Below are 15219 nucleotides of genomic sequence, written 5' to 3'. Positions count from 1 at the left end.
ACAGGTAATCTTGTTATGTGCTTATGAGATGAATAATTATTTGAACTGACAAAAGATATATACCAAGAATTATTTGTTCTCATAAGTATGTATCTGCCATTAACACATTGCTTATTAAAATTTGTTTTAATTGGCGAATTGACATATGAGATATAGTCAAGAGATAATATTATTTTGGTAGGTAAGTATGTTTTTCATAAGTAGCAAATTACCAAGTCCATGAATTATTCGTAACAACATGAATATGAGTTTAATAATCTAAGTTAAGAAATGTAATTAATCTAGGCACAATATGTCATCTTGATTAAAATCATCTTTTGAAATCGGTGTATTGAACTTTTATTTTTTTTTATTTATTTTACTTAGTTAAAAAATCTTAGTTTTCAATCACCTCCTCAAATCAAAATATTCCTTCACCAAAGTGTTTTAAATGCATTCATAAATAATTTTTTCATAGTCTCTGTGGGTACGATAGTCGACATTTACTTGTCACTTTATTACTTGTTGTGATTGTGTACACTTGCACATTTCGTCGTTCTAGTAATCTATACACAGATGCATAGATCTATCCTTCTTTTTAACAATAAAATTGGTGCACTACAAGTGGCACGTTGGGCTAATAAAATCGTTACACAACAGTCCACAATGTTCCTTTTTCCTTAAGCTCCAACGATGCCATTATATAGGCGGCACAATATAGGAGATGTCCTTGGTTCCAACTCTATCGAGAACTCTACCTCTCTATCGGGGGGCACACCCGGCAGTTCCTTAGGAAACATATCCAAAAAATTCTCTCACTACAGATACTTGGCTGATTTGACTTCTAGACTCGAGTGCATCCCAAGAAATATACCAGATAGGCATTTGGCCCTGAACAATTAGTTTCTTGCGGACACTGCAAAAATTATTCTATTCGTCAATTTTAATTGTTTACCATACAACAATATTTCTTCACCCTCAGCGCTTGGAAGGCGTTACACTTCTAAATCAATAGTCAACCATAGCGTTTTGCCTATTAAGCTAATCTAATCCTAAGATGGCATCAAACTCATGGAAGCTATGCAATAGCAAGTTCGCCAAAAACACATGCTCGCCAATGGAGAAAGGACAATTCTTGATTCATTTATTCACTATTGTACTTTGCCCCAGAGGATTTTTTACCAATATGTTCATCTCAGAATACTCTACCTCAAGACTAAGACCCTCTATGCTCTTAGTACATATGTAAGAAAGGTAGACCTAGGGTCAATCAAAGCGTAAATATTATTGCTGTGAAAAGAAAAATTACCAGTTATAACCTTAGGTAAGTTAGCGTCTCTTGGCCTTCGAGGGGCCAGTGCCAAACTGTCTGCTAAGTTTTGTTTTTGTAATCCTTACATTGGTGGATTGGCTTCCATCTCCGATCTGCTCTAATTTTGAATTTGCGGTTTGTTTCTTTATCCTAACTCAGGCTTAATGGCCATCTTTAACCATGGTCTCTAGATCCACAATCGAAGCAAGCCCCAATTTTTTTTGTATTCATCACCGTGACTCTTACACAATAATTATGTTCACCTTTTTTGATTCTGGACCTCCAGAATTTGCATGGACACTGTTGGCTTGTTGAATCCTCATGTTATAGCCAGTGCACTGTGAGTCTTTCTTGAAGCTGAAAAATTCCAGTCCTTTGTTTCTTGAAACTATATGGAGGACTTGATTGCCTCTTTTCATTCTTTTTTCTACGAAGTTCTTACTACTGTCCTTAATAATGGATTCCATCTTGTGAGCTTTGGCCGTTATCTCTACCAAAGTCTTACATTCGGAAGCTACCATAAGAGCACGAATTTCATCTTTGAGCCCCCATTCGAACTTGTTACACATCTCCTTCTCTGTTGGAAACATGTTCTTGGCATATCTACTAAATCGAAGGAATTCACACTTGTACTCCAAAATGGACATCCTGCCTCGTTTCAAATACAAAAAAATTTCTTTATTTGTTCGACAAACATCTGATTGATATACCTTTGTTTGAAATTTTCCAGAAAGAATTTCCAATCCACCATTTTTCAAGGGTACCACCAACCAAGGTTTCCCACCATTGGTATGCTTCTCTTTCTAGTAAGGACACGACACATCTAAGACTATCTTTTTTATTGCACTTTAATTCCTTAACGACTCTGTACAGATGGGACAACCACTGCTCAGCCACTGTGGAGTTATCTCCCTTATCACCAAGGAATTCCTTGGTGCCTTTTTTCCTAATATCCCAAACAGATTAACTTTAGGAGGAGTTGTCACAGGTGTAGGTGGCATGGGCTGAGCTGGGTGAACCACTTTAGCCTGTGGTTAAGGAGGGTGTTTGTAACACCCGAACCCGAGACCGACACCAGAGTCGAACACGAGGTGTTAACAGACTATAAACCCCTTATAAAGATATTTTCCAGACACTGCCTAATCTGCGTACTTGTCGCTTTAAAAATCATATCTTGAGTTTCACAACTCGAAAATCAGTTTCGTGATTTTTCCCTGAAACTAGACTCATGTTCCCATCTACATATTTTTTTCTAGAATTTTTGGTTGGGCCAATTAGTACAGTTTATTAGTCAATTCTCCCAAGTTACTGGGGTCGACTACACTGACCTTTGCGCGTTACGACCTGGATATCTCCTGTACAGAACTTCAATACTGATGCCGTTTGTTTCTATAGAAACTATACTCAGAGAGGAATCTATACATATATGATACGACTCCTAATTATCTCTGGTTAATTTATAATGAATTTCCAAAGTCGGAGCAGGGAATCCAGAAACCGTTCTGGCCCTGTCCACGAGAACCTGATTTCTCTTACATACTGTCCATATGATCTTTTCGTTACTTCTATATGAAAATAGACTCATCGAGCTTCGATTACATATTTATTCATCAATCAATTCCATTCCTACTATTTTTAGTGATTTTTCAATCTCATGTCACTGCTGCTGCCAGCATCTGTTACGAGGGCAACCATGCCACTTCATGTTTACTCCTTGATCCAACTAATAATTCCTCATGCATATCACAAATTATGATCATGACTAACCATGCCAAGGCTAATCATTGTCAATTCTCCCTACTACATTATGCCATATCATAATTTTAACACCAAAACAATTAACCATGACATATGGCATAAAAAGGTCGAATCATCAAAATTTACGACCTAACGTTATGAAACCAAACCCAACCGAACATTTATGCCATTTTCGCATGGCTAAAGTTTACATACCAAGTTCAACACAACATAATGCCTATACATGCCGAAATGTTCACCTAAGCCGACTAAGAAGAAAGTACCAAACTGCTATCCGTGTGATGACTTCGATGACGGCCCGACCACGCAAAAGAGATGTGTCCAAGAAACCTAGATAGGTGACAAGGAACACCGAGTGAGTTGATAACTCAGTAAGTCATAAGCTATGCACTACCATCCATCAATAACATTATCACAAGAGAAAACAAAATGGAACGAGGCTAATTACTCCATCCATTCCGAACCATACTCTAGTTCCTCCAACCTATCGGTTCAATTTCATACCAATTTATGCATTCACAATCCACATACTCATCAATAGGACATTCGAGGCATTTTCATAAATCATTTTATTTTCGTTACAAACATACAACTAAACGGCCTTTCACCCATTCTACGATAAATTTTATGTACGTGACTTCAAGATATTTGTCACGTAGGTTCAAACTTACCAAGCTCAACACCAAGTATAGACATAGCACCTATAGCCATGAACTCAAGACACTTACCCGATCCGCTGTCCATGATCGACTCAATAGTGTCGCACACATAGTGTCCGTAATGATTCAAGGATGTATATTAAGTCCGCACACTCAGTGCTATATAGTCAACTCGCACACTTAGTGCTACATAATCAAACTCGCACACTTAGTGCTACATAGTCAATTCGCACACTTAGTGCAACATAGTCAATTCGCACACTTAGTGCTACATAGTCCAACTCGCACACTTAGTGCTGTACAATTTAAATCCGCACACTTAGCGCCAATCTCATGGTCATAAATGGTTATACCCGCACATTTAGTGCCGAGATTAACAACTCAACACATCTCACCTCTTTTCTTTTCGTTCAACAATTTCATCATCACATACATACATGTATATATATATTTATTCATTCCATTCAGCATCATTACATAGATGTTATAACCATTTGAATTAATACCAAATATATGCTTAATGACTTACCTTAAGTCGAATGGAATGCTTCCCAATCGACTACTCAATATTCTTGGCTTTGCCTTTGCTTGTTTCCCCTCCTTTGGATTCTTGAGCTAGAATAATAAGTTAATAGTTTAATTTATCTTGCAAGATATTCATAAATATGTAAATTTAATGATTCCACTTCTTCTTGCAACCCTCCTTGTTCCAAATATCAAAATTTCAACTAATGTTTAGATTACATCTCAAGCCGAATGCATTTCATTATCAAAATAACATTTGGTCATCATTTTGTCATTCAACACATTTTTTTTTCCACTTCATAACATTTTGACCGTATACTTCTAAACTAGCAAAGCTCCCCATTTATTCGTACTATCTTTTAAATACTATCAAGTTCATATACTTCTAATTTCTTAAGTTCAACATCTTAATGCCCATTATAGCCACTCCCATAATCTAAATTTAAAAATCGGCAACACCCACATTTCAACTATCTTAGCCGAATACTCCTCAACACTTAGACCAAAGTATGCACATTAAACTTAATACAACTTTCATTATACCTTTCACCCTAAAACGTAATTTATAAATCTTTCCCTTCCTTCCATGTTTCGGTCAATTATTCAAATTACCTCATAGCATGAACATTTTTTTTTCAACTAATCTAGCATGACTCATTCGGCCTTAACAATGAACCACTTTTCATACAAGGACAAAAATAAATCAAATGAACCTTCCATTTAAACCCCATTCTATCTTCTACTCATTCAATAATACATGTAAACAACTACTAATTCTAGTACTTTGATACACGGTTTAGTGCCCAACCATCATAAAAGTTTGAATCTTTCTTAATATTGTCAAATACATTCACAAATTAACTTAAACATATAAGAAGATTTAACTAACACTTCAAAACTTACCTCCTACTAGCAAGAAGTAGTGCCGAATTGCCTAAATGAGAATTTTCCTTTTTCTCTTCTTTGGTTTCGGTTTTGGCAAGGTGGAGAAGAATATGAACACTCCTCTTCCCTTTTTCTCTTTCATTCCATTTTATTATAATTATTTTAAGTCATTTGTTAACTAAACAAAACATAATAAATTAGAATAAGTGGAGCACCATCACTCCTTGGCCGGCCACCCATCATCTTTTGGGCAATTTGACATGCAAAACCACTCTTTTTGGTACATGCACTAATAGACCATTTTGAATTAGACTATCATATTTTTACAATGTCTCAAATTGATCCCAATTAATAATTTCTCATGCAATTGGTAAAATTAGGGAGTGAAACTTCCACATACTCATGTTCACACATAATAAGCATAGAATATAGCAAGTAATTATTTTTACGACTCGGTCTTGTGGTCCCGAAACCACTTCCCGACTAGGGTCAATTTTGGGCTGTCACAACTCTCCCCCACTTAAGAAATTTTCGTCCCCGAAAAGCTTACCGGTAAATAGGTTTGGGTATCGTTCTTTCATCGAACTCTCGGTTTCCCAAGTAGCTTCCTCGATCCCGTGTTTGAGCCATAACACCTTTACTAACGGACCCTTTTGTTCCGCAACTCCTTCACTTCACGAGCTAGGATACACATCGGCTCTTCTTCATAACTCATATCGGCTCGAATTTTAACCTCCGACGGACTAATTATGTGCGAAGGATCAGACCTATAGCGTCGAAGCATCGAAACATGAAAGACATCGTGTATCCTTTCAAGTTCAGGGGGCAAAATCAATCTATATGCAACCGGCCCCACTCGTTCAGAGATTTCGTACGGCCCAATGAATCTCGGGCTCAACTTGCCTTTACGGCCAAACCTAAGTACCTTTTCCAAGGCGAAACTTTAAGGAACACTTTATCTCCCACCTGATATTCAATGTCCTTCCGTTTCAGATCCGCATACGATTTCTGACGATCTGTGGCTACCTTCAGACTTTCACGGATTACCTTTACCTTCTGTTCGGCATCTTTAATCAAATCAACTCCAAAAATTTTACTTTCACCGAGCTCGGTCCAAAACAATGGTGTACGACATTTACGACCGTACAAAGCCTCGTAAGGTGCCATCTTAATACTTGATTGGAAACTATTGTTGTAAGCGAATTCGATCAAGGGTAAATACCGTTCCCATGAACCACTAAACTCGAGGATGCAACATCTCAACATATCCTCGAGTATCTGAATTATCCGCTCGGATTGACCATCGGTTTGTGGATGAAAAGCGGTGCTAAAATGCAGCTTGGTACCCAAAGCTTCTTGCAATTTCTTCCAAAATCGCGAGGTAAATCTCGGATCTCTATCTGACACGACAGAAATAGGTACTCCATGTAATCTCACAATCTGAGAGACATACAATTCGGCTAGTTTATCTAATGAAAAATCCGTACGCACGGGATAAAGTGAGCCGACTTAGTCAGCCTATCAACAACAACCCAAATCGCATCCTTCTTACTTGCTGACAATGGCAGTCCGGACACAAAGTCCATTGTGACTCGGTCCCATTTCCACTCGGGTATCATGATCGGCTGAAGTAACCCTGAAGGCACTTGATGTTCCGCTTTCACTTGTTGACATATTAAACATCTCGAAACAAAGTCGGAGATGTCTCGTTTCATACCATGCCACCAAAACCGACGTTTCAAGTCGTTGTACATTTTCGTACTCCCCGGGTGAATTGACATTCGGCTACAATGGGCTTCGTTCAGAATCATCGAAATGAGTTCCGAATTCCTTGGAACACACAAACGACTTCTAAACCTCAAACAATCATCATCATCAATCTGAAACTCCAATTCCTTGTTCGGAACACACTCAGCCCGTTTTGCAACCAATTCATCATCGACTTTCTGAGCTTCACGAATTTGATGAGTCAATAATGGTTTGGCTTTTAATTCAGCTACTAACACATTGTCAGGTAGAACAGACAAGTGTACATTCATCGCTCGCAAAGCAAATAGTGATTTCCGGCTTAAGGCGTCTGCCACCACATTAGCCTTTCCCGGGTGGTAATCAATGACAAGCTCGTAATCTTTCAACAACTCCAGCCAACGTCTTTGTCGCAGATTCAAGTCTCGTTGAGTCATCAATACTTGAGACTTTTGTGGTCCGAAAATACATGGCACTTCTCACCAAACAAATAATGTCGCCATATTTTCAAAGCAAACACGATGGCAGCTAGTTCGAGGTCATGGGTCGGATAATTTCTCTCGTGTGGCTTCAATTGTCTCGACGCATAGGCCACAACTCTACCTTCTTGCATCAATACGCAACCCAACCCAAGTAGGGATGCGTCACTATAGATGACAAACTCTTTACCTGATTCGGGTTGCACTAAAATTGGAGCTTCAGTCAAATGAGTTTTCAGTTGATCGAAACTTTTCTGACATTTCTCCGTCCATTCAAACTTAACATCCTTTTGAAGTAGCTTCGTCATTGGTGTGGCTATCATCGAGAAACCTTTGACAAATCGTCGGTAATAACCGGCGAGCCCTAGGAAGCTCCGGACTTCGGTAACATTTCTCGGAGGCTTCCAGTTAAGTATGGCTGAAATTTTGCTCGGATCAACTCGAATACCCGATGCGGATACCACATGACCCAAGAAGCTAACCTCTCTTAACCAGAACTCACACTTACTGAACTTAGCATATAACTGCTTATCCCGCAAATTTGTAACACTAGCCTCAGTTGCTCAGCATGTTCGGTCTCATCTCTTGAATAGACCAAGATGTCATCAATGAACACAACTACGAACCGATCCAAATATGGTCTGAAGATCTGATTCATCAAATCCATAAACACCGCAGGGGCATTAGTGAGCCCAAACGGCATCACCAAGAACTCGTAGTGACCGTACCTCGTTCTGAAAGCAGTTTTGGGTACGTCCGAATCTCGAATCCGCAACTGATAATAACCCGATCTCAAATCTATCTTTGAAAACACTGATGCTCCCTTTAATTGATCAAACAAATCATCAATACGCGGTAACGGATACTTATTCTTTATCGTCACTTTATTCAGTTGACGATAGTCAATGCACAACCTCATGGTTCCGTCCTTCTTTTTCACGAACAATACTGGTGCACCCCAAGGTGAGAAACTTGGTCGAACGAAACCTCTATCCGTTAATTCTTGCAACTGAGCTTTCAACTCTTTTAACTCGGTTAGTGCCATACGATACGGAGCTATCGAAATTGGCGTAGTTCCAGGTACAAGCTCAATACCAAACTCTATCTCCCGAACAGGTGGCAAACCCGGTAACTCTTCAGGAAAAACATCCGGGTATTCACAAACCACCTGCACAGATTCGGGTTTCTTTTCTAACTCTTTGTCATCAAGTACATACGCAAGGTATGCTTCGTACCCTTTTCTTACATATTTCTGGGCCACCATTGCTGATATTACAGCTGGCAACCCCTTTAAGTCCGTAGACAACTCGGATTATCTCGTTATTTGCGCACCTCAATTCAATGGTCTTGCTTTTGCAATTCACAATCGCATCATGCGCGGTCAACCAATCCAAACCAAGAATAACGTCAAATTCGTCAAACAGCAAAAGCATCAAATCGGCCGGAAAACAGGATTCTCGGATTATTAGAGGGCATCTCTTACACACTTTATCAACAAGTACGCATTGACCCAAAGGGTTTGACACTCGAATTACTAGCTCAGTAGACTCAACAGGTAGAGTCTTACTGGATGCTAAGGTTTCGCATACATATGAATGAGTAGAGCCAGGGTCAATCAATGCAATCACATTAGTATCAAAGAGAGTGAAGGTACCAGTGATGACGTCGGGGGAGGATGCCTCCTCTCGTGCGCGAATGGCATATGCTCTAGCAGGAGTACGGTTCTCGGCTCGATCGGCCATATCTGAGGCCCCTCTCTGACTACCACTCCTACCTCCTAAAATTCTCGGTGGTCTACCCCTAGTTGTCACTCCACTAGGTCTTGCACCTTGAATCTTATTCTTCTCATCCAGCTCCGTGCAATCTCTAATGAAGTGGTCCTTCGAACCGCATCCGTAACAGGCCCTGTTAGTAGACTTACCCCAACATTCACCTAGGTGTCGTCTTCCGCATTGGGGACATTCAGGTTTCTCTTGACGATTATTGCTCACACTAGCTACCGAAGTAGCTCGAGAGCCCGTCGATGGTCTTGCTCTGATGGAAATTCCCGCAGTCGTCCTCGACTTATTAGTGTCCTCCCTGAACTTCTTTACAGCTGAGAACGGAGCTTTACCCGTCGATCTTTTACGATGGTCTCTAGCTTCAAATTCAGCCTTCTTCTTCTCCTTTCCAAGTTCTTCCGCCTTGCAGGCTCGTTCGACTAGTGTTACGAATTCTTTTATTTCCAAAATACCCATTAGTAGCTTTAAATCTTCATTCAATCCTTCCTCGAATCTTTTGCACATAGCAACCTCATCAGCTACACACTCCCGGGCATACCTACTGAGTCTTACGAATTCATGTTCGTATTCAGATACTGTCATACGGCCTTGCTTGAGTTCCAAGAATTCCTTACGCTTTTGATCAATGAACCGTTGACTAATATATTTCTTTCGAAATTCCGTCTGAAAGAAGTCCCAAGTTACTCGTTCGTTCGGGACTATGGAAATCAAGGTCCTCCACCAATAGTAGGCTGAGTCTCGCAACAAAGATACAGCACATTTCAGACATTCGTCAGGTGTGCATGACAGTTCATCGAACACCCGAATGGTGTTATCAAGCCAGAACTCGGCCCTTTCGGCATCATCAGTAACTATGGCCTTGAACTCCTCAGCCCCGCGCTTCCTAATCAAGTCTACAGGTGGCTTGCTCAGCCTCACAGGATCAGTGACTGATGGCATTACGGGCTCTTGGGGTGGATTATTAAAATTCGGGAATTGTTGGGCAGCCGGGTTGGTTCGGGCATATTGCGCGACCCACTCATTCATCATGGTAAAGAAGGCTTGTTTAGCCCCCTCACATTGATTATTCACAGATGACTGAGGTTCAACAGGCGGCGTCCCTTGTGCAGGAGCAGCCGCTACGCTTTCAACGTCATCCGCTAGGGTTCTTTCTACACCGGGATCCATTTACTAATCAAAACAAAAACATTTCAACCGTCAGAAGTCATCACACATTTAAACATTAACATTAAGGCATGTATAGCTAGACTCATACGCGCTATGGAAGTCCTAGAACCGACTAAACCATAGCTCTGATACCAATTAAATGTAACACCCGAACCCGAGACCGACACCGGAGTCGAACACGAGGTGTTAACAGACTATAAACCCCTTATAAAGATATTTTCCAGACACTGCCTAATCTGCGTACTTGTCTCTTTAAAAATCATATCTTGAGTTTCACAACTCGAAAATCAGTTTCGTGATTTTTCCCTGAAACTAGACTCATGTTCCCATCTACATGTTTTTTTCTAGAATTTTTGGTTGGGCCAATTAGTACAGTTTATTAGTCAAATTCTCCCAAGTTACTGGGGTCGACTACACTGACCTTTGCGCGTTACGACCTGGATATCTCCCTGTACAGAACTTCAATACTGATGCCGTTTGTTTCTATAGAAACTATACTCAGAGAGGAATCTATACATATATGGTACAACTCCTAATTATCTCTGGTTAATTTATAATGAATTTCCAAAGTCGGAGCAGGGAATCCAGAAACCGTTCTGGCCCTGTCCCACGAGAACCTGATTTTCTCTTAACATACTGTCCATATGATCTTTTCGTTACTTCTATATGAAAATAGACTCATCGAGCTTCGATTACATAATTTATTCATCAATCAATTCCATTCCTACTATTTTTAGTGATTTTTCAATCTCATGTCACTGCTGCTGCCAGCATCTGTTACGAGGGCAACCATGCCCACTTCATGTTTACTCCTTGATCCAACTAATAATTCCTCATGCATATCACAAATTATGATCATGACTAACCATGCCAAGGCTAATCATTGTCAACTTCTCCCTACTACATTATTGCCATATCATAAATTTTAACACCAAAACAATTAACCATGACATATGGCATAAAAAGGTCGAATCATCAAAATTTACGACCTAACGTTATGAAACCAAACCCAACCGAACATTTATGCCATTTTCGCATGGCTAAAAGTTTACATACCAAAGTTCAAACACAACATAATAGCCTATACATGCCGAAATGTTCACTTAAGCCGACTAAGAAGAAAGTACCAAAACTTGCTATCCGGTGTGATGACTTCGATGACGGCCCGACCACGCAAAAAGAGATGTGTCCAAGAAACCTAGAATAGGTGACAAGGAAACACCGAGTGAGTTGATAACTCAGTAAGTCATAAGCTATGCACTACCATCCATCAATAACATTATCACAAGAGAAAACAAAATGGAACGAGGCTAATTACTCCATCCATTCCGAACCATACTCTAGTTCCTCCAACCTATCGGTTCAATTTCATACCAATTTATGCATTCACAATCCACATACTCATCAATAGGACATTCGAGGCATTTTCATAAATCATTTTATTTTCGTTACAAACATACAACTAAACGGCCTTTCACCCATTCTACGATAAATTTTATGTACGTGACTTCAAGTATATTTGTCACGTAGGTTCAAACTTACCAAGCTCAACACCAAGTATAGACATAGCACCTATTAGCCATGAACTCAAGACACTTACCCGATCCGCTGTCCATGATCGACTCAATAGTGTCGCACACATAGTGTCCGTAATGATTCAAGGATGTATATTAAGTCCGCACACTCAGTGCTATATAGTCAACTCGCACACTTAGTGCTACATAATCAAACTCGCACACTTAGTGCTACATAGTCAATTCGCACACTTAGTGCAACATAGTCAATTCGCACACTTAGTGCTACATAGTCCAACTCGCACACTTAGTGCTGTACAATTTAAATCCGCACACTTAGCGCCAATCTCATGGTCATAAATGGTTATACCCGCACATTTAGTGCCGAGATTAACAACTCAACACATCTCACCTCTTTTCTTTTCGTTCAACAATTTCATCATCACATACATACATGTATATATATATTTATTCATTCCATTCAGCATCATTACATAGATGTTATAACCATTTGAATTAATACCAAATATATGCTTAATGACTTACCTTAAGTCGGATGGAATGCTTCCCAATCGACTACTCAATATTCTTGGCTTTGCCTTTGCTTGTTTCCCCTCCTTTGGATTCTTGAGCTAGAATAAATAAGTTAATAGTTTAATTTATCTTGCAAGATATTCATAAATATGTAAATTTAATGATTCCACTTCTTCTTGCAACCCTCCTTGTTCCAAATATCAAAATTTCAACTAATGTTTAGATTACATCTCAAAGCCGAATGCATTATCATTATCAAAATAACATTTGGTCATCATTTTGTCATTCAACACATTTTTTTTTCCACTTCATAAACATTTTGACCGTATACTTCTAAACTAGCAAAAGCTCCCCATTTATTCGTACTATCTTTTAAATACTATCAAGTTCATATACTTCTAATTTCTTAAGTTCAACATCTTAATGCCCATTATAGCCACTCCCATAATCTAAATTTAAAAATCGGCAACACCCACATTTCAACTATCTTAGCCGAATACTCCTCAACACTTAGACCAAAGTATGCACATTAAACTTAATACAACTTTCATTATACCTTTCACCCTAAAACATAATTTATAAATCTTGCCCTTCCTTCCATGTTTCGGTCAATTATTCAAATTACCTCATAGCATGAACATTTTTTTTTCAACTAATCTAGCATGACTCATTCGGCCTTAACAATGAACCACTTTTCATACAAGGACAAAAATAAATCAAATGAACCTTCCATTTAAACCCCATTCTATCTTCTACTCATTCAATAATACATGTAAACAACTACTAATTCTAGTACTTTGATACACGGTTTAGTGCCCAACCATCATAAAAGTTTGAATCTTTCTTAATATTGTCAAAATACATTCACAAATTAACTTAAACATATAAGAAGATTTAACTAACACTTCAAAACTTACCTCCTACTAGCAAGAAGTAGTGCCGAATTGCCTAAATGAGAATTTTCCTTTTTCTCTTCTTTGGTTTCGGTTTTGGCAAGGTGGAGAAGAATATGAACACTCCTCTTCCCTTTTTCTCTTTCATTCCATTTTATTATAATTATTTTAAGTCATTTGTTAACTAAACAAAACATAATAAATTAGAATAAGTGGAGCACCATCACTCCTTGGCCGGCCACCCATCATCTTTTGGGCAATTTGACATGCAAAACCACTCTTTTTGGTACATGCACTAATAGACCATTTTAAATTAGACTATCATATTTTTACAATGTCTCAAATTGATCCCAATTAATAATTTCTCATGCAATTGGTAAAATTAGGGAGTGAAACTTCCACATACTCATGTTCACACATAATAAGCATAGAATATAGCAAGTAATTATTTTTACGACTCGGTCTTGTGGTCCCGAAACCACTTCCCGACTAGGGTCAATTTTGGGCTGTCACAGTGTTGAGGCTATTATGGCTAGGGTTCTTGTTCATTACCCATAACCTGGTCAAATAGCTGGGTCATTATAGTGAAAAACATGTTTCTGAATGCATTTCCTACATTCCCATCATTGTTGTTGTTGGCAATTGTAGCCTGTTCCTAGGTGGGAGCATGGCTTTTTATCTCTTCACCCATTGCTTCCCTTGAACTATCAGGCATGTTTCTTTTCTCACTACAAATGAGATATTATCTTATTACAAAATATTAAAGATTATGTCAGAGGTGTACTGTGCATGATAAAGGCGTGACACTACCTTCGATTTCTCTGAGAATCGACTAAATTAGGCTTTGATACCAAACTTGTAACGCCCCAAACGCGATCCTTAAAGAGGACTCTGGTTTGACGCATCACTACCTTAAAATCTTTTCCTTTAAACTTGTACAGGCATGGTCTTCTTAAAAATATAGTTCAAATAAATATGATTTGTAAATCCTATGTGAAATTAAAGATAATTAAGGTTATACATTTCCAAAGAAAATGAAAAACATAAAGGCTCCATTGGAAGCTCTTAAAATGATGTTTGGCGTAAACCTATATTTGACTACAACATCATATACATATACATATAATTAGACAGACATTAATCATTCGAAGTAAATAATTTGATACTTTGCAAAAAAAGAAAAACCATAATCACTTCACTGAGGTTTCATTGAATTAACGGTTTCAAAAGAATAGCTTTAAAATACAAACTTCATTCTTTGAAATGACACCATCTTGACACCACCCTCATGCCATGCATAATACAAAATACTTAGAAATCTCACGTAATAGATGTCCTCTGGTGTAGTCTTTGAAAGGTTCTTTACTTCGTCAGTGATCCTCAGAAGGAAAGGTAACTAAATAAGTTCAAAGAACATAGTGAGTTCTAGAGAAAACAACTCAATAACTATATATATAACCTTTCCAACTCAGCAAGTCATAAAGTTCGTCCATTGATGAATATCATACACAAACACACTTTATTATAGACACTATTCATTTGGCACATACACTACGCCCATGCAACCATGTAGACAACCTTCTTCGTGCTAGCCACACCCAAGGCCATGATCAAGCCTTAACATTCATTTCATTCGTTCCATCATGATTTGTCAATCTAGTTTGCAATGACTCTTGCCTTACCAGAGGCTATATGATCCCTTTATATATATTGTGATCTGTCAATTCAATGTTTATTTCATTGAAGGCATTGTAATGATTTCATATGCATAACTCAATTCATATTGTTCATTCTAAAAGCAAAGGGTGGTGGCTTAAACAGGAAGAAAGGCCTTTACTCCATTTACAAATACAACTAACTCAAACTTATAACCACGAACCTTAATTACCCATACACAAACATATCATCTTGTAGGATAAGAGTGATTGCCTCAATCAGACATAAATGAAAACATTATAGACACACACATGGAAGCAAGAAGAAACTC

The sequence above is a fragment of the Gossypium hirsutum genome, chromosome D11 (assembly GCF_007990345.1).
Source record: "Gossypium hirsutum isolate 1008001.06 chromosome D11, Gossypium_hirsutum_v2.1, whole genome shotgun sequence".
In the NCBI taxonomy this organism is placed as follows: domain Eukaryota; kingdom Viridiplantae; phylum Streptophyta; class Magnoliopsida; order Malvales; family Malvaceae; genus Gossypium; species Gossypium hirsutum.
Note: the sequence above shows the minus strand (reverse complement) of the source record.